Source organism: Streptopelia decaocto, assembly GCF_964273445.1.
Source record: "Streptopelia decaocto genome assembly, chromosome: 6".
Lineage (NCBI taxonomy): Eukaryota > Metazoa > Chordata > Aves > Columbiformes > Columbidae > Streptopelia > Streptopelia decaocto.
This window is the reverse complement of record NC_138660.1, coordinates 33,858,592-33,878,298: the sequence shown is the minus strand read 5'-3', so window position 1 is coordinate 33,878,298 and position 19,707 is coordinate 33,858,592. Positions and strand designations below refer to the sequence as shown.

The following is a 19,707-nucleotide window of genomic DNA, read 5'->3' as shown; positions in this document are numbered from 1 at the left end:
CTTTATGCTGACGTGCACTTTTCATGTGCATCTGTCAACAGGGGAGGGGGAAATTATTGAAATGGGTAATAACGGAGATGAAAACAATCCGTGCTGGTCCCTGGATAATAACCAGCTGACATTAAGCCTAAGCCCAGCTGATAACAGTTAATAATAAATGGGCATTAATTAAAGCTAAATTACAGGGGAAGGTGCAGGCTTGGCTCTCAATCCAGTTAAAGCCCTGTAATTCATAACGGAGAGAATGTGTCCAGCCTGTGAATAAATGATCAAAGGCTAGTTAAGTCAACATCAGGGCTGTGTAATAGTGTAGATGATGCCTCAATAGGGAAAAGACAGAGGAAGATTAACAGATCACTGAGGCCAGATGGTTCATTGGTTTTGCCATGCAGCGTGCCAGCGAGATACATGGTGGTGCATATGAGACCTCAGCGCTGAACTATGGTGTGGCTTCAGAAAGCCTAGGGACAAGCCTGAAGGGAGGGTATGGACCTGATGGGAGGAAGATATTAATTATGAGCCGCTCATGTTAACAACATGAAGGAAAGGGCCCTAGGAAAGTTGGTAGAGTCTCTGGATGGTGGACTCCAAGGGAGTTTAGACAACCATTGACGACATGTCATTAAAAGACAGCCAAGAACAAGCAAGGTGCTGAGGATGGCTGTGGTCAAAAGCCTCCACTGCATCTCAGAAACAGCATCACTCCCACACTGACATTTACTTTGGTATTTAAACAGGGCTGTCCCTGGAGTTAATTTCCACTTAGACTTGTTGTTCAGCTCCCAAGCCAGAAACAGCACCAGTCAGAGCAGCCCCAGAAAGGGAGCCCAGTACAGAGTCAGAGAGTCAAGAGGAGCAACCAGGCCAGCAAGTTCTGAGGGGCTGGGCAATACGACTGTAAAAACATGGCTTTACCAGGGCAGAAGGGAAGCACCTACAGGCATACCCTCTCCCTGGCCATGCCTGGGGCCAAGCTGGCTCTCAGCTATTCTTGCAGCATGACCGCCCCAGGGAGTTTTGCACCGCAGTGTTGTGAAGGATGCTGCACTGTCTGTGAAGCAGAGGGAGATGACAGCTGCTTTTGCCACTCCCAGAAGCAAAACTGAGGCTGGTGGAAGTTCAGACCTGCCTGTGATGTGCCCTGTGAGGAAGGGGAGTCAGAGGAAACACTGATGCCCTTGAAGTTGACAAGACCACTGACAAGGGAGCGGTCTCTCACTGGGATCTACTGAGGATGTGATCCACATGATGCAGGTGGAGAACATGCCACCATCTCTGGCAGCAACAGCAGCACTGACAAACTGAGGAGAACAAGCCACATGATGGCTGAGGGTCATTGACCAGGGAATGCTGGAAGTATTCATCTGAACCAACAGCCCCAGAGTGTTCACACACTTGGGGACAAGACTCAGTTTTAAATCTCATGGTGTTTAGAGAAGCTTTAGAGTATGCCACCTCCCAAAGGCCCCAGAACCACCAGCTATGGGAAAAAGACAATGTTTTGAAAGCTTGGGTGTTTAAGGCACACTCAGACCTTCAGATGTGTCCCGCAAATGATCTTCAAAAGCTACATAGCATCAACGATACTCTGAAAATGCTGCTCTGATCTGAAGAAACTCTGCTTGTTCTCTGCCTGTTTCTCCCGTGTCTTGTCTGCAGAGCAGCTGATCCAGATGTGCTATTCAAGATTAAAAGTAATGTTCTCACTCGTGAACAAATGTGGGTTTCTTTTTTTTTTTTTTGTTTAATATAATGAAGAGAATGTGGTTTTGCATTTTGGCTCAATACAGCTTTGCGTTACAAGTATCCACAGAGGTAATTCAGAAGTACGCTCTAGTTGAGACTTGCACCCTGTGTAATTACCCACCAGGTGTAGGCTGGTCCTTGTGGCACTCATGTGAAGTGCAAGCTGGAGGATGGCTGACACAGCTGAGGCCTTGGGGCTTGCTGGGACCAGATGAGTGCCAGCCAGCTTGCACCAACCCTGGTGGTAGGAGCCAGGGTAAAGAAGCTGGCAAAGTTTACTCTCCTTTGCACAGCTTTGTCAGAAACAGCCAGTTACTGACTTGGAGCAGTATTTCTTAAATGGCACAGCCCAGGCTTTCCACATCTGCGTGTGCCTGCACGCAGAGCAGCTCTGTACAAAGGATGCTCCACACATACCATGCTGGTGGGCAAGGCTGGGTTTGCTACAGCATAGCTATGCTGTGTTCAAGAAGCAGCAAGAGGGAACCTGACTCCCAAGATACAAATGCAGTCATGAAGAATGAGCCAAGCCTGGAAATATTTTGATTGTCCTCTTCCAGACAAATCCATATTTGCAGAGGCTTGATCTTTCCACCTTTCTAGGTGCCAGACCTGGGCGTTGCTGACAGCAAGAGCAATTTTGGGGGGATATTCTGTTGAAGCTTAGTAGTCCTGGAAAGAAACCAAAAGCTTTTAGTCCCCAGTAGTGCAATGGACTGAGCTCCCCACCCAGTTTCCTCAATGGACTGGCACCTTTGGCATCCAGGCCTGATGTGAACATCTGATGTGATTCTGAAGGCACTGCTTAAAGAACCTGCCTCTGATTTTATTTTCTTTCTAACTGAAGTGTCAATATTAAGGACTCCAGTGTGATTATGAGGTCCTGTTGTGTAGGAAATTGCCTTCAATACATTTGGCTGTACCAGATGATTTCTTTCCCTTCCTGACCTCCAGAGATTATTCTGGAAAAACAGTTCTCAAGGTGCTACGGCAGGAGGAATAAAAATAGCCAAACAGATGAGCTGGTCTCTCTATTGGTACAAATACTTGCAAGTGCTTATAGTGCAGAGAAAATTAAGCCTGTAGCAGGAAACAGAGGGAACCCTATACAAAAGAAGGAAATTTGGGAAGAATGACTAATGTAGGAGAGGAAACTAGGTGCTGTGGCCTGCTGTTAGCAATGCAAGTGTCTCTCAGAGCATCAAGCTGATGTGCAAGTTGTGCAGGGCACCAGGGCACAACACCCCAGTGTAGCAGATCATTCCTGGTGGAGCAGGGCTGCTGGCATCTCCCAGGGGTTTCAGGGACAGAGGCTCAGAGGACTTGAGTGCTCCATCTGAAGAATGGTGCAGGATGGCATTCAAAAATGCCTCTAAAATGGCTTCAGGGAACTGCTTACATCTGAATGTCATCAAGGTGATTTAGGAGGTAAGCCCAATTTAAACTTCCAGGGCTGGAAACTGTTGCTTTTGGGAGGAATGATGACCCTCTCAGACCCTTGCCAGCTCCTGTAGCCTTCTGCGGGTGCCTGCTGTGTGATGTGACCCTCTTGTTGCAAGAAATGCCTCTCAGGGACAACAAAGAGCCCACAATAAGTGAATACACTTCTGATCCATTTTGCCTTTTCTATCAACCTCCTCTGTCCTGTTAGCAGAGCTGCTCTCCTTTCCCAGGATTCCCCACCCTCCCTCAGGAATTCCTGAGGAGAGGAGGTGTGGGGCTTCAGCTTTGGCTTTAACCATTAGCTATCAAGATTATGCTGGGGAATATCTTGACCTCTTGGTGAACAAGGGCTCATACTTTAGAGGTGACTTGGCTACAGCACTCACAGGACTCTGGGGAAGTGAGAGAGCAGATAAGAAAATAAGGAGGAGCTGAAAAACAGGCGAGACTCAGAAAAGCTCAGTATCGCTTCTACCCTGAGTAAAAGGCAGGGCATCATTGCTTGAGGTGGAGATGGGGAAAGAGTGAAAAATAAGCCACCAAGCTCCCTGTCATCTGCAGGTTTGTCCTGCCAAGATACGAGCTTCTCAGGTGGAAAAAAATTCATCAAGACCCCTCTGCCCGCAGCCCATGAATGACCTCAGCCCTTTGAGAAAGCAGTGTTCCACAGGCCTGATGGGTGTCACTGTCTTGAGTACATACATCGGAAGATTCTCAGTGTGATAGGCACTTGCCTGTGTTTTTGCACAGTGCTGGTGGCCAACTGTGCTGCTGCCAAATTGGTCACTGCCAACCTTTCCTCTTGGCACCCCTGCCTGTGTGCAGTGCTGGTCTGAATCCATTTCACCCTTACCCACCAAAAGCTTGCTGCCAGTGCCTTCAGGGTGGACTTGGTCATTTCAGCAGAGCCCTCCAGCACAAGTCAGAGTCAACAGTCTCAGGCCCCGTCACCCTCTCTGACGTCGCCCTGTGGCAGATACAAAGACCTTGACTGCGCATTGACCAGCCCTGGGATCTATAATGCAGAGTTGCTGCTACAATATCTGAAGGCTTGAGTCAGGTCATAGCCGGCTCTGTGGCTCCAGTTCAGTGATGGATGGATATGCTATTCCCCAGGCTAGGGGTTATCTGGGCTATTTAGGTTATTCTAGGAATCTGTGTTATCTCGGTATTCAGTATCCATCCCTCTCCATGATCCTGGATAATGGAGCACTGGTTCCATCCCCACAGCCTTCAAACTTAAAATTCTTGCTGCTCCTTTATGCCTCTCCATCACATGACACTTCTCCCGCAACGTGTCTCACTTAATTCTACTGTATTCACTGAAAAGTGGTGTAAGAGTTTCCTTTAGCCTACTAAAGTATCACAAAACCAGAGCAAAGCACTCGGGGTGTTTTATTTAACTGCTTACAAAAGCTGGGAGGCAGCCTGGTCTGTGGGAATGGACTTCAAACAGAGAGTTGCAGTTGTCCTTGCAGCCACTCACCCTGATGGGACTTATTCTTGAAATTGTTCTCCTTAACCACAGGCCCCAGTCCCTGGTTTGCTTGACCCCAGCCAAGGGGAAGAAGAAGACAAGACACAGTGGGAGCCCATGGAGGAAAAGAGATAAGCTTGTGATGCTGATTCCTCTCTTTTTTATTTTATGCATCCTAAAAACCATTTTCTCATAGTTGCTACCTGTCTAGTCTTTTAGAGGTAGAAGCCTTTTGTAGGCAGTGTCTTCAAAGGGAGATGTTATCTCTTTTCAGGAGATCTTTCCCAAAGGGACAGGGTACCCAGTGCATGGTCACAGGCCAAGCAATGAGCATGAGTACATGGTCTGGAGCAGAGGCACTGAGGATGTCTGGGTCCATTTGGATTTTGTTGCTGTGGTTGGATTCTTTGATATCTCATAAAGAGTGATTCATGTTTCGGCCTTTCTTTGTGGCAGGGCTTTTTATAACAGCTTTCTCTTGGTGTATAATAAGAGCTGAGTGAGTGATGAATTCTTCCCTCACTCAGGATATTTATAGCGTTTTTCTTTCTTCTTGAGCGAGTCACCTATTTTCACAAGACTTGTAGGCGCTTCATGTCAGTGAGACTTCAGCTCCTTTGCAAAATCTGGGGGAGACTGGCCAAAGGGTTGAAAAGTGTCTCAGGACTGGGATGGTGGACTGACTGGGGGCATGGGAGGTCCCATTGCACAAGACTTCCAGTTTAAGAAATCAAGCCAAGAGCCACAAGACTGCACAGTTCACCCTTTATTTTTGAAGGCACCAGGGGTCACATTTCCCATCTCCACAGATGAGCAGACTAACGTTTTATTTCTCATTTTACACTGGGGCTGGGTTCTCAGTATTTTGCTGGGGAAGCTGGGATTATATTGGTATCGTCTCTTCCAGGGTGCATCAGCTCCAGATGGAATGAGATCCAGAGCATTTCATGTGAGTTTGTAATAGCTCTCCTGATTACACAGAACAGATATGAACCAGCATGGATTTCTTTTCACCAAGGGCTTATTCTGCATTCTGGGTAAGCAACTATAGCAACCTGACTACTTCTGTGTCCCCAAAACATGTGTCTGGATACCTGTTTTCACCTGGAGGGGTCAATAAAGGTGAGCAGGTCACCAGCTAAGGCGCCACGATGTCCATCCATCTCCCCTCGGCCACTGTTTTGTAGTCTCACATACAGAGCTGGAGCTGCAGGAATTAATGCTTGTGCAACGGAGGTTTGAGCCTCAGGGAGGTCTCCTGTCTAAGCAGAAAAAATGTCAGGTTTTAAAATACTTCACAACCATTTGTAACTTTCTCCAAGGAGAGTCTTGTGGCTTCCGTTTTACCACTTAATACAGACTGCCATTTCCCATTACAGGAATAATATAAAATACAATACAGTAGAACTGAGAGCAAAATGGTATTCTGAGGGCTTTTTCCACCTGAATGTAATACACTGCTTCCGCTTTTTTCCCCTTTGCATTTTCTTTTTTGTTTGTTTGGGGTTTTTTTTGTTTGTTTGGTTTGTGGTTCTGTTTGTTTGTTTCAATATTGCCAGAGGGAAAACAGAAGACTTCCCACCTCCCGTGGATGCTTTTTGCTCCCTTTACCCTGGCCAGGCTCCCGGTCTCCACAGCACCTCTCCCTCTGTGGATGCTGCCCCCATGACAGTGCTGCCTGTGTTCTGCATCCCTCATCTCCAGTCTGGTCTGAGGCCCAGGTTAGCCCCACATCCCCCCTCCCTCTGCCTGAGGGGAGCGCCTTGTACCATCCTCCTGCAGCTCTGTGCACTTGTGCCCTCCTCCTTTTCCCATAGCCTGATTTATTGGGTTTATCTTTCCCTTTTACAGCCACCCTTCGCTATGCCTGATTGCAGTGACCTCTGGTCCCTGCATAGCTCGCATTCCTCTAGGGGGGCTACGGGCCACTGGGAAGAGCTTTCTCCTTCCCTGGGTGACTCCAGATGAGATCAACAAGGTCCTTCTGCCAATCCATCCATGCTGGTATCCAGCCCTGTGCTTTCTCTACCCCAAGAGCTTGCCCTAGGCAAGGCCAGGTGGCTGGGGGATGATGTGGGTCTCCAGGGAGGATGTTCGGTCTCTGAGCTAGTGACCCACAGGGCAGAGAAAGCAACAGCAGAGTCTGCCCCTGCCCTGGGGACATGCTGCTCCTCCTGTCCAGTGTACCTCAAAAACTTGTCTCCTTCACTCCCTGAAGCTGGGGAGATGTGATGCTGAACCTCTCTGGGGCTGGAATATGTGGTGGGGTTAGGGAGAGGACATCTTCCTGAGACCAAGACAGTAATCTTCATTTTATCCATCTTGTCAGGTCTTCTCTTCCACTTTCCAGCCCCTGTGCAGGATCTAAGCAGGTATAGCAATGCTGAACATGGGGATCACACCATATCAAGTGTTACACCTGGCAGAGCCAGAGCTCCTCAGACAACAAGGGGCTGGAGAATATCTGAAACTGCTGAGAGCAGTCTAGGCATGCTCATCAGTGTGTGTTGGCAGCTCTTGCCTGGGCAGGATTCCTTCTCCGACCCTACCCAACAGGGCAGGATGAATGAGCCATACTCCAACATGCTCCCTTCAGCTGCAACTCACCCCCATGGTACTAAAAAGAACTATTTCTGAGGTGAGCTGGACTTAGCACTCTTGGGTTGAGGCCACATCCAGCTGGCTGCATCCTCTCCTGCCCTGGGGATGTGCAGTGTTCAGCCACCACGCAATTCCTGCATCCCATGTAGCAGTGGGGATTATCCCTCCCTGGCATCTTGCTGCTTGTCTCCATGAGAAGAGACTCCTTTAAATCCTTAGATTAAAAAAAAAAAAAAAAAAAAAAAAAAAAAAAGATGAGTCAGGCTGTTGCAAAATCCTGAAACATCAAACTCATGAGTTATTTTTTAGGGTTGTTTTTGTTTAATTCTAAGTACTGGCTTCTTTTCATCTGCCATCTCACCCAGAAGGCTGCAAGTCCCTTTCCTTCTGACATCCGAAAGGGAAGGTGGGGGTCCTTAGCATGAAAAGTTACCCACGGGATGCGGATCTTTTGCTAAACTGCTAAATACCACAGCTCTCTCAATAGGATTACCAGGAGTGGAATCATGTGGATGAGCCCATATCACCCATGAGGGAAGTGACAGTCCTGCAAAAGCACTGACTGCTGCACAGCATGCATGGAGCCAGGATGGATTCTGCAATGCCGTGTAAAATCCTCATGCCCAGGGTACATGTGCCAGAAAATGTCTGCACAGCCTGGAGAGAAAGCACCCCCCTGCATCGGCCCGTAAAGAACACTGCATTTTACCAAGCACGATTCTGGGAATCTTCGCTCTGTGAATCAGTCTCTTGTGCAGCTGGTCAGGAGAGGATCTTGCTGGAGGTGTCTAGAACAGGAATGTGACATGAAACACGTGAAATGCTGGAAATTAAATATGAGGGTTTAGATTTTACCTGAAATGTTACCATTTGAAATAACCAGCAGCCAGGTAATGAGGTGACCCAGCCTATGTGACTGATAGCAGCGATGATTGATAGCAAACTGTATTGCCAGACCTTTCACTGCAGGTAATTACAAATCAGCAAATACCCTGAAGTGATTAATTACTGCCTGACATGCTTTTGGAGACAATGTAGGCTCAGGGAAGCCCCCTCACCCCGATCATTTTTCTTTCCTAGGAAGGAGACTTTTGCTAGCTTTGTTTATAATTGGGGAGGATTGAGTCAATGTTATGAGAACACCATCAACCAAGAGTTGTGAAACAGTTGTGAAACACACACACGTGCACACCCACAGCCCCTGCCAGATCCACCCCCTACCTGCACCGGAGCTGATGATACGAGAGATGAGCTCCTGAGAAGAGCTGGCTCTAAAGCTGTCAGCTTTCCCAGGCTGCGAGGCATTTCTGCCTTTGTTTTCTTTTAATAGAGCTAATTTTCTGGGGACATGAGAATGATCAGACTGATTCAAACATGTCTCTGTTTTGGATGCTGATGCAATAACCCTCGTGGTGGAGATGAAACACCTCCCAGCTCCTTCTGGCTGCCCTGGTGTTTGTCAGGGAGGTGGGAAAAAGGAGTGATGGTGGATGATGGAGGGACTCAAGGATTCTCAGTGATTTGTTTTTCAGTCCTCTGGCAGGGACACCACCTGAGGGGGTGTAAATACACCAACAGCATGCTGGCACAGGCATTTTGGCAAAGCCAAAAAAGCTCTATTTGGATAAAGTCCCATGGTGACTGGACCAAGAAGCTTGACCAAGCCTTGATGCTTTCTGTAAATCTTTTGCCTTTCTCATCTTGGGAAGGGTTGCCACATGGCTTTCTTGTGTTTTGGCTGGTGCGGTTCTTGGTGCTGTAGCCATGGATATTCTTGGTTTCACCCATACAAATTTAAGTTCATATTTTTAACTCCTCCTCCCACCCTGCACTAAGATTGTGTCTGACTACCAAGCATAGCCTGGAAAACATGATTGTGATTGATTTTGTTGCCTAGAGCCCATGTCAATTTGAAATTATGTCAGTGTTTTGTTTTGCAAGTAGATTTTTTTTTGTTTGTTTGTAAGTTCTTCCACAGTTAGGACTTGCTGTTTTCCCTCAAAGATGTTAGGCTTGGCCTGAGCATGGTAGGATTAAAACTGAATTTTTCACTCTGTCTCTCATTGCACTTGTCTTGCAGAACCTGCTCCACCCAGCCCGGCTCAGGGACTTCTCTGCAGTCTGGTCAGGGCTCTGCAAGGATCCTGGGGTCTTATTCCCTCTTCTTGCTTCCTGTTTCTCCTGATGACTGTGAAGGCCATGTCTCAGCTGAGGTAAAAGAGAAGCACCGGGGCAGGGAAGGGACTCCCCTCTTCCTCATGCTCTCAGGAGCCAGACCTTGAGATGTCACTGTCAAGCTGCTGTAAATTATCCTCTATGCCTTGATAATCCCCAAGGAGGTGAGAATACCCCAAAGCAAGACCTTGGGCCATCAGGTCAACCTGAAAATCACCCAGAAAACAAACACAAGCCCTCGAGCAACTCACAGGAACTGTGTCTTCTGTGGTAAGCTGAAAGATGGACAAGAAGGGGCCAGACCTGCAGGGGACAGGATTTAAATGACTCGCTGTGTCCGTTATGGCTTGTACGTGTCCAGAGCCTGTTTGTGAGTAATTAACGTGGTTGTCTTAAGCAGAGCTGTGGAGAGTGCGATTAAGTAATTAATAGTAATTAAAGGCACATTATCCACAGGCGGAATGAAGGAGGGAGGAGGCACCTGCCTGTGCGTGCCTGAGGCTCACCCCATTTTCACAAAGCAGTGTCTTTAAAAATTTAATTCAAAAACTAAAATCAGAATGCAACTTTCCACTAGTTTTAACTCATAACTCTACCACGCTACCTGACGAGCTTATCTAGGAGCTGTCTTTGTAAAGCTCCTGCTCCATCCTATTTCAGTCAGTAAAGATATAACCCTTAGACCCTTTTGCCGTAATGTGGGGTCTGGCTTAAGGGGAGGTTTGGAACAAGGACAGTAAACCAACCTCACTCCCATCTATCCCCACCTCTGCTAGTCTCAGGTGTTAAGGATGAGGAGGAGAGAAAGTCTCTGTGTGAGTTGGTTTCTTTTTCTGAGTCACCCAATCAACAGCAAAGCTAAGACAGGGGCAAGAAAAAAAGAAATGTGGGGTTGGAGTGAGGAATTCAGGTTTAGGCTTAACTTCTCTTTGCTTTGAAAAGAAACAGTTCAGTCCCTTTTAAGATGGAGAGAGGGAAAAAAAAAAAAAAAAAAAGTCTGAGCTTTGTAGAAATTTCCCTGCATTATTTGCTGAATCAGACGTGAAGCTGCAACTATTTCTTTCACCAAAAAGGGCACTTTTTAAAGTGGATTTACCTTTCCAGCTCTAACCCCTGCTGGTCTCCCTTGCCTTCAGCTATGTTTTGCCAGCAGGAGTAGACTTTACATGAACTGCCCTTAGCAATGTCCAGGGAGCTCATATCAAGAGAAAAGATGCACTGAAGTTTTACATTTCCTACTTGCAAACCCTTTCCCCTTGCTTTTCAACATTTCCCCCTGCTGCAAAGAGTAGCTGAGCTGTAGATCTTGAATTATTTTCATGCCTTTGCCCCATTTAGACATTGCAGGACATTAGACAGAACTAAGAACTGAATCTGCCTCTCAAAGTCACACCACACAGTGTAAGGCTCCCAGGCATTTTCCCGCAGCCAAAAATCTCCTGACATTTCATATATTAAATCTGTTTACTGAAGCTGTTCTTCTGCCATAATACGTTTTCACAAGCTATATATTTGCCCTTGCTAGGGCTTCTTTAAAAGAAAAAAAAGTGTCAGGGCGTCTGGCCTACGCCAGCACAATGAGTTTTCTTGAGAGTGAGTCACTGCATTTGCAAGGCTGGAGCTGGAAGCGGGATTTCTGTATCGTTCCTGGGGACCTACCTACAGAGAAAAGCTAGTCCAGGGTATGCAAGGATGCAAAAGAATACAGGTTTAATGTGAATTTGAGAAGAAAAGTATTGTTTTTTTCTTTCCCACCCTGTTTAGCAATTGCATCCATGGTGGATTGCATTAAAGCCAAAAGGAGGGTTCTGCTTACAGAGTCAGAGGAAGGTCCCCATGTAAATGAGTCCACCTGGGATAATCAGGAGTAGCTGTTCTGCATCAGGTAAAGCCTTGGGAGCAGCACTGAGGGGAATGAAAGACAAACTCCTTTTTCTTCATGCTCTCCCTCTCATTATTATCTACACATAAATTATTCACATTCTTTGCAAGCTGAGTCTTGTCTTGACTGAGGGAGTTCAGATCATTAGAAACTCAACAATTTTGTGCATATTTCATTATAAAGGGAGCTCCAACAGGGCAGGAGGTTAAGAGAAGGAAGAAAAGGGGTAGGAATTCTTCTGCTGCCATTTCTGCTCTCATGAGTTTCCTGAGATTTCTGGACTGCTGATACCAGAGGCTCCTGGACATCCAGTGAGAAAAAAAGCCATGGAGAAGATGGCAGGACCTCCCAGAGAGGCCAGAGGATCCACATGCGTCAGGGTGGGATGCTCTCAGGGAGCATCACCCCACTGGAAAAAGGCCAGAGATGCTGTGCTGAGGAATAAGTGGTGCCGTGGAGCATAAGGTCTCCATGTGCCCTGCTCAGATTTCAAGGTAAGTTTCATTATATATATATATTTAATAACAGAACATGCCTTAAAAAGTTTCCAGTAAAGAGCAATCTCAAAGTGAACAAGATCCATTCCAGAAAAGTTGTTTCAGCATTATCCAAATGCCCAAGGTCACTGCAGCTTGCTTTTTTTTCACCCCCGTAGTGGCGTTTTGCCATCAGCATTTCCATGAAATGGCTTATTTTTTATGAATTCTTGGTTTCAGATGGCAAGGGAAGAGGATCATTGGATGGTTTCCAAGCAGCTCCATTACAGATGCCAACATTTTGCATGAGGCCTCTCTCACCCTGTTTTATTGATCGCTAAGAGATGACCTCCCAGGGCTGAGTCTGCCCAGGAGCAGGTAGCGATGGGACCTCAGTGGCCCTCCCTGTCCTGCCTCTGTGTGTAGCTCCACTGCAGCACTCCCAGTTCAGGACTTAGTAGAAATTTGGGTCTGTCCCCGTCTGCCCAAGCAAACAGGCTCCAAAACATACCTAACCTTTCCCAACCCATGAAAAATCATCCCTGCCACCTCCAGCTCTCTGATGTAGCCCCAGCCCAAGTCTGGAGGATACTCTGGATTTCTTATCTTGTTGAATTTCCCTCTTCCACCCTCTCTGGTTTCAGAGCAGAAATAGGACCCAGTTTAGTGAGGACATGTAAAGGTTCTTCCCCATCCTACAGGATGGTGGCTCAGAGAACCATGATTGCCAGCGGGGAGGAGAGATGCTTGAGCTAAGGGCTAACACTGGCACAGTGGCCACTGGCCACAAAGTGGTTGGGAAATGTTGTAGGCTGGAAATTAAAAGGCTCCTGACCACCAGAAGAAATATTCAATTTAAGAGGGGCAGGCAGAGCTATGGTAGGCAAGGCAGCTTCTTGAAGGGAACGGAGTTGGTGAGTCCCACAAGCTGGCAGAGAACAGGTTAGCTCAGTGCTGGGATGGGGCTCCCACCTCATCCCAGTGCCACCAGGCATGTGCCAGACCACGGTGGAAGAAAGCACCTTTCATAAGCTGTGGTGAGGGTCCTTCAGCCATTGGTGAAGACAAGGCTCCTCCAACTCCAACCTGTGTTTGAAGTGAGCCCAGTGTTTCTCTCTCCTAGCGTAAGCCTGGGCTGCCATGGGACACTGGTACATGGCTGCCTGCTGATGCTGAAACCTTGGGGGAAAGGAGGTCCTGGTGACATGAGAGCTAATGAAATATTTGCAGTATACTCTCCCTATGCGCAATTATAGATATTTAAAAAACAGAACATATATTGGATAGATACTTTAATATATATACGTATATATACATATGAAAACATACCCGGGACTTATTTGCAAGTAATTACAAATAGGGAACTTGAACATTGCTGCCGTCTCAGCAGACACAGCCCCTCCTTCTCCCTCCCATCTTTCTGCGTCACTGTTATCTAGCTAAAAATAAAGGAGCGTTGGGCACCCAAGTCTCCCTTGGGCAACAGCATGATAAACATCAACTCTTGGTGTTAGCAACCCATTCATTTGCTGCCTCAAGAGGCTCCTGTGCTCCAGCCCTGCAGCGAAGCTGGTGCGGGGAGGAGGTGGGGGATGAGGACATTACTCATTGACCACAAGCCCTCTTCTCCCAGGCTGTCCCTCATCCAGACCTAAGACAATTTTTAGCTTAAAATGAGCCAGTGCAGGCTCCGCTCAGCTCAGAGCATCCTCAGAGGTTATAAATCCTCAGGTCACATTGCTAAAACTCCAGCAGGGCTGGTTTTTCACAAACCAGCCCCTTCAGTGACCTCCAGATGGGTTTATGGCCTTCTCATGCTCCACCGCTCTCTTCAAACACATTGTCACACCAGGACTTCCTCGCCTGCAATCACAATTCGGTTTTCACCCATTACACCCCAGCAGTTACCAGGGACACAGAGCAGCCAAGCTGAAAAGAAATGCTGATGCTGAGGCTTAATAAACAGTTTTGCCCTCCCACCCCCTGCCCCCAACCAGCTTTGCTCTAATTGAGTTTTACAATGAGGCAGGAGGGAGAGATAAGAGGGTGCCCCAAATGGGTTATTTGTCCTGCATGAGGTTTTGCGCCTGGTGAGGGACAAATCATCATAGAACTCTTTGCATCATGCCCTTGTGATGAAAAGATGGAGATGGGCAGCACCTTAGGAGAACCTGGGCTAGGTGGGAAGATGGTTGGCTTTGGTGCCAGAAGCTGGGAGGAGATTATTTTAAACCATCCTTGCCCTTGCCTTAGATGTTCTAGGGCTGCTGGAATTCCCAGAAGAAATGCAGCAAGTCCCAGGGCTGGACTGAGGTTTGTGGGGAGACATCAGCAGGGTCTCCCCACCTCTCTGGGACCACCAGATGCTACCATGGCTATGCACGGGAGACAAAGACCTATGCAGTTGCACGAGGAAGACTAAAGGCCATTTTTTCTGGAGGTGTGTCTGTCACTAGCTAGGCTGGATGGGGAACACCCAAGTTCACACTCTAAGAATGGTGTATGAGTGGTGGGTTGTTATTTTTGGTTGTTTGTTGGGTTTCAGCTGATGAAATGTGTGTGTGTTTGTTTGTTTGTTTTCACACAACCCATTGTCATTTGGCACCAACTAGCTCTAACAGATCCTTCCTTCTAAGTGATCAGGTGTTTTTTTTCAGGCTGGCTGGGAAAGAGCATGGTCCATCCTGGGAAGATGTGGTGGGCAAGAAAACATTGCAAAGCTGCAGCATTGCCATCCCCCGTTCTGCCTTTAGACACGTTGAACCGGCAGCAGAAGCCAAAGGCCGGGGAAGTTGCCAAAGACTTGAAAGGGCCCCCTTGTCAAAGAGTGCAAGCGGCAAGGGAGGGGGCTTTCCGAGAGCTATTTAAACATTAACCAGCAGAACAATTGCCTTGTGTTCCTGTTTCCCATTGCCACACTGGTCTTTCGCCTCTGTGTGGGTGGATCTGCAGGGTCCTGAGCTGCCTCCAGCCCTGGAGAGATGGCCTGTCCACAGCTGGCACGGTGCTGTGGCAGCAACAGGAGCCTCCGTGCCACCCTCTCTGCCTGCAGGACTTCATTACTGTCCCTGCAGCTGCTGGGGAGCTCAGGGGTTGAGGGTTTAAAACAGGTTATTAACTTCCCTCTTGCAGCCATAACTTGGAGGATACGGCTGGAGGGTTTCAGAGAGCCACAGCTCATAAAATAAAGTTCAGCTGAATGCTGAACAGAGGCACTCAGCCCTGACACTGTTCTTCTGCCCACAGGGCAAGCAGGAGCACCTGGACCTGCAGCAATCTTCCCTCACCCAAGCACCATTCAACCCTTTTCCTCACCATGTAGGGGACAATCCTGCAGCTTTAACATCTTCAGTATGGGGATCTGAGTATCACACCACCACCACCAATTTATTTCTTTAGCCTTGGGAGTAAGCAAAATGCTGGCGACCTTCTTTTACACACATGGAAAAAAACATGGGGGCATCTAAAGTGATGCGACCAGGGCTACGCGGGAGTCGGTGGCAGAGACTGAAGAACTGCATTGAGACCTAACTTTGTGTCCTGCTCTCTTTTCCAGTACTGAAATACAGACTTGAAAGTAACGCCAAGTGGGATCAGGACCTTCAGGGGTGCCTGTCTCCCTGGACACCAACTTTTGGGAATACTCCAGCCTCAGCACTGCAGGATCACAAGAAACTTTGTAAGTTGACAGTAGCCCTTCTCATAAACTCCCCTTGTGCTGCTGCATTTTTGGAAGCCAAAAGATGTCATTAGTCAAGGCTGTCAGGGAGGGAGGACAAGAGGGTCATTAGGCACGTGGAATTATTTCTGGTCTGGGTATAGCTCCAGCGTGAACACCTCAGAGATTTATAGGCTTCATAACTCACCTTCCACCAGTATTTTAATGTAGTTTCTGGACAGTTGCTCCTTTTTGTAAGTTTTCATCCCTTCAATCTCACTCCGCTATCTAAGGGAAGCAAACACAAGCTAAGCTGAAATAAACAGAATGGTTTATTAGAGCAAATATTCCCAGGCTGTGCTCTCCATATTCCCTAGTCACCTTGAACTATCCTCAATAAAAATATGCTTGTGCTGAAATGTCTCAATTTTGCTCTACTAGGCAAGCACTAGCTTTTTTTTTTTTTTGCATGATACGTGTGTGAAGTACCTAGTGTCCTGCAGATGTGACTCACAGAAGTGTCCTTTTTCTGCTCAGACAAAACGTACACATGATTTTGGGGTAGTTCATGTTGAAGAAGTTCTAGGATGGAGCTGACTGAATGAAAACAAAGCAAATGGGGTCCAAGTTTCAATCAGTGTGAGATTGTTTTTTTCTTCTTGTAATAGTTCAAAGGCCATTTTAAAGAGATGGTCATCCTCACCCCACCCAAACTTTGACCCCAAGTACCTTGTGCTGTGCAAAGAAATAGCTCTCTTTGCATTACACCACGCTTCAAGGATTCAGCGCCATGTGAATTACATTAACCAAGATGATCCTTTTTAAGTTACTTACTTGGGAGGCAAAGCCCATTTGAAACAAAGCAGAGGGATTTAGCTTAACAAGGCAAACTGGGGAAAGAGAGGGAAAAGGACCTGTATAGCTGACACATCAAGAGGCAAGGCAAGAGGAGAACCTGCAGAAGAGAGGCTGCAGAGCTCTTGGGGTGAACATGTCATGAAGTTATGTGCATGAAAACATGGGACATGCCAAGCCATTGGAGAGGTGTTTGAAGCACCTTTGTACATGAGAGCAAGTGGAGATCACTCAACAGCCCTTCCTTGGTGGCTGTCACAGAGCGTATGTCAGGGACCTGCAGAGAAGTGGTGAGGGACATGCTGGTAGCTCATCTCTGTTCATTTCTGTCCTGACCTCATCTCCTGCTGCTCCCAGCTAGACCCCAGCCCTGTTCCATTCTCTTCTTGACTTTTCTGCCATTTGAAAACCTGCAAATCCTTCTCACCAGCTCCTATTATATGCTTTCAGAGAGCTGGTACAGCTGACAGCCCAACTGTGTTTTCTCCCGGCTGGTCCCATGCAGGGGCAGCATCCTCAGTAGCCTGAGCTCCACATGCCACAAGGGTCCCTGAAGATAAGTCTAGGATCCGTGGCTTCAGCATCACTCACTGTTTCACTCAACTGCCTGCTCAGGGAGATGGTGCGGCAGCATAAATCATGGCCAGCGTGCTGCTTCAGGGCGCCACAAGGTCAGCAAGCTCCTTGTGCAATGTTTTCATGACAACTGGCCTAAACACACAAAACCCCCTGCTGACAAAAGCACTCTCTGGCCAGGAGGAGAGGCTGTGTGGCTTGAAGGAGGATGTCTGTCCTTGCAGCTCCAGGCACAAGGAGCTTTGCTTGCAAGAAGACACAATCCGTCCCACCCCTTCCCGAAAGTCAGTGGCTTTGGCAGTTAAATAAACTGAGACATCCCAGCTCAGCCTGAGGGGTAGATGCAGTTGCACAGTCACATACAAAGTCACAGCCTCTCAAAACCTGCAGCCAAACCCTTCTGGCAGTTTCTCTTCCTCCATCATAGGCACAGGGATGGTTCCCCCTCCCATAAAACCAGGAGGAGGAGGAAAGCCCCCCAAGCTCTGTGTGGGCACAGCAAGTCACCCTGTGTGCCCAAGGAACCCAATTCCAGGCTCTCTTGTGCGCAGATAAGCCCATACAGGGACACAACGCCAGTGTGCACAACTCCGCGCCATCAGGAAAACTCCCATAAATTGACTCCCACGGGGTGGGATTGGTGAGAACAAATCCCTTCACACTAAGGAAGGTGCAGGCACTGCAGCATCTGCTCCTGGGTTTTCAGATCCATGAAACACAAGCCAGGAGAAATTTATGATGTCCTGCACGCTGCCTGGAAAACGGGGCTGGCGGCACAAAGGGAAGCGATGGCCAGAAGCATCTTCAGGAGCGCTGGACCAGATCATGCTGTCCACCATGCCACCCGTGTGGCAGAGATGGGAACCCACTGGTGATGCTCTGTGTGAGGAAGGAGCCTGTGGGAAACTGCACCTTTCAGAGGATCTCCATACGGTCACGAGGCAGCTGAGGACTCAGCAGCTCAATCCTCGAATGCTACGGATCACCGTCCAACTCAGCTTCAAGTGATTTCTGGGCCTGCCTCAACAGACTTGATAAGGAGCTCAGTAACTGCATCACTGGAAAAGCCTTTAGGTTCATTCCGAGGTCCTATAACCCCCTAAAGCCCCATGGGCCTGCAAAGCAGACAGACAGACAGCATGTCCTCTCACATAGGTGCTTTGCACCCTCAAAACCAGCGTTTCCATCTGGGAAGCAGAGAAGAGCCCAGCACAAACCCAGAGCAGAAGTGCTTGCAAGCCCTGCCAAATCGCACTTTCACGGATTGGGCTCATCATTTCCTCTCCGGCTGCCGTATCATCATTTTAAAAAGAAAGAAAAAGTCATTTACCACCTGGCTCTGGCTCTCCTCTCTGAAATGTCACCCTGTGTTTCCTGTGTTAGCAGCCACCCAGGAGCAGATGCAGCCTCCAGCTCTGCAGCATCCTGCTCCCAACCGCCCGCCTGGTGCTTTAACCCCTGCAGACCTGGCTCCCTGCCACCCCAACTGCTTGCCTGAGGCCACGCAGTGAAAAAAGCCACACCAAGAGCAAAACCAAAACTTTCTCACTCCCTCCTCTAAGTGCTGTGCATGGGGTGATCACCTCCTTCATGAAGATTTAAAATAAAAAGAGGTGAGGGAAGAAAATACCCACACCAAACAGTATTCTCTCATTTCATGGACAGCAGCAGAAATGCAGAGAAATTAAGTGATCTGCAAAAGAGCTCAGATTTCAGTAACTGCAAAACTGTCGATGTTCCCCATGTCCTAGAGGGACACGCTGCAGAAGGATGCCATGCGACAGACCCGTGCCAGCGTGCTGCAGGGTGCAGAGTGATCCTGAGCAGGTCACTTCTCTGTCCCCATGCCCAAGTCTCCTCTCTCTGGGGAGGCAGGAGCAACCTCCTTCGTAACATGCAATGAGAACCAACTGTAAAATGCAGCATTGATATTGAGAAATAAGCAGAACACCACTTTTTTTTTTTTATCAGGCCCTTTCATTGTATAAATAATTTATTTCAGTTCACAGCATCATTATGTCTGCATCTTTTAAAAAAAAAAAAAAGAAGAAAATACAGGAGGAACAGAGACTGATGGACAATGGCAAGGGTAGGGACGGGGCAGCAGGATATCCAACACTGATGGGAACACTGCAAAGGTACCTGGGGAAATGAGACTGGTACCTCATGACAGCTGCTTATTAAAAAAAATTGTCATTCAAACATATTTAGAGAAGACACACAACCTTGTAAAAAGCCCAGCTTGTTTTCAGAGCAACAACCCCGGTATTTTCCCTTAACTGCTGTTTTGCTGAGGCACCTCTTCTTCTAGCCCACTGCAAGCAACACACATCTTCATCCAGGAAAAATCAGCATACGGTTGCGAAATGTTACAGAAATACCATGGAAGCCATTAGCTACTAATTGGAAAAGTCTTTTTAATTATTGCAGAAAGCAGAGTTGGTGGGAACAGCACTGCCACAGCATCCCACCTGGCTCAGCTGAACCTTCAAGCACATGCTGCCAGTTCAGCGCAGGCTTAAGGGCTCTGCTGAAAACCAGCCATTTCAGCCAAAACCAAGGGGATGCTCAGCTGAGCTGGTGGTAACCAACCCCCATTTGCCAAACCAAGATCTACATCTTGACAGCAAGGAGGCAAAACCCACAGCTAAATAGCCTGCACTTGTCATTTTTAAAACCTGGTCACCTCTGAGTTGGTGGGAAAAACATAGCTTTATATTTTGCCTCTAAAATGGGTCTCTACACAAAAAAAAAAAAAGGGTTAATGCATGTGGCTTCTGTGGCATCAAAAATAAATATGCTTTTCTTTTTCTCTCTC

The 19,707-nt window shown here is 47.7% G+C and overlaps 1 long non-coding RNA gene across 1 annotated transcript; it reads left to right on the top strand.

The window, feature by feature from the left end:
• The first annotated feature begins 7,746 nt into the window (after positions 1-7,746).
• On the top strand, positions 7,747-9,698 carry LOC309441611. The gene is made up of 3 exons (XR_014184431.1): positions 7,747-7,895; positions 9,348-9,480; positions 9,604-9,698. It is a non-coding gene; the product is annotated as an uncharacterized lncRNA (long non-coding RNA).
• Positions 9,699-19,707: the final 10,009 nt, after the last annotated feature.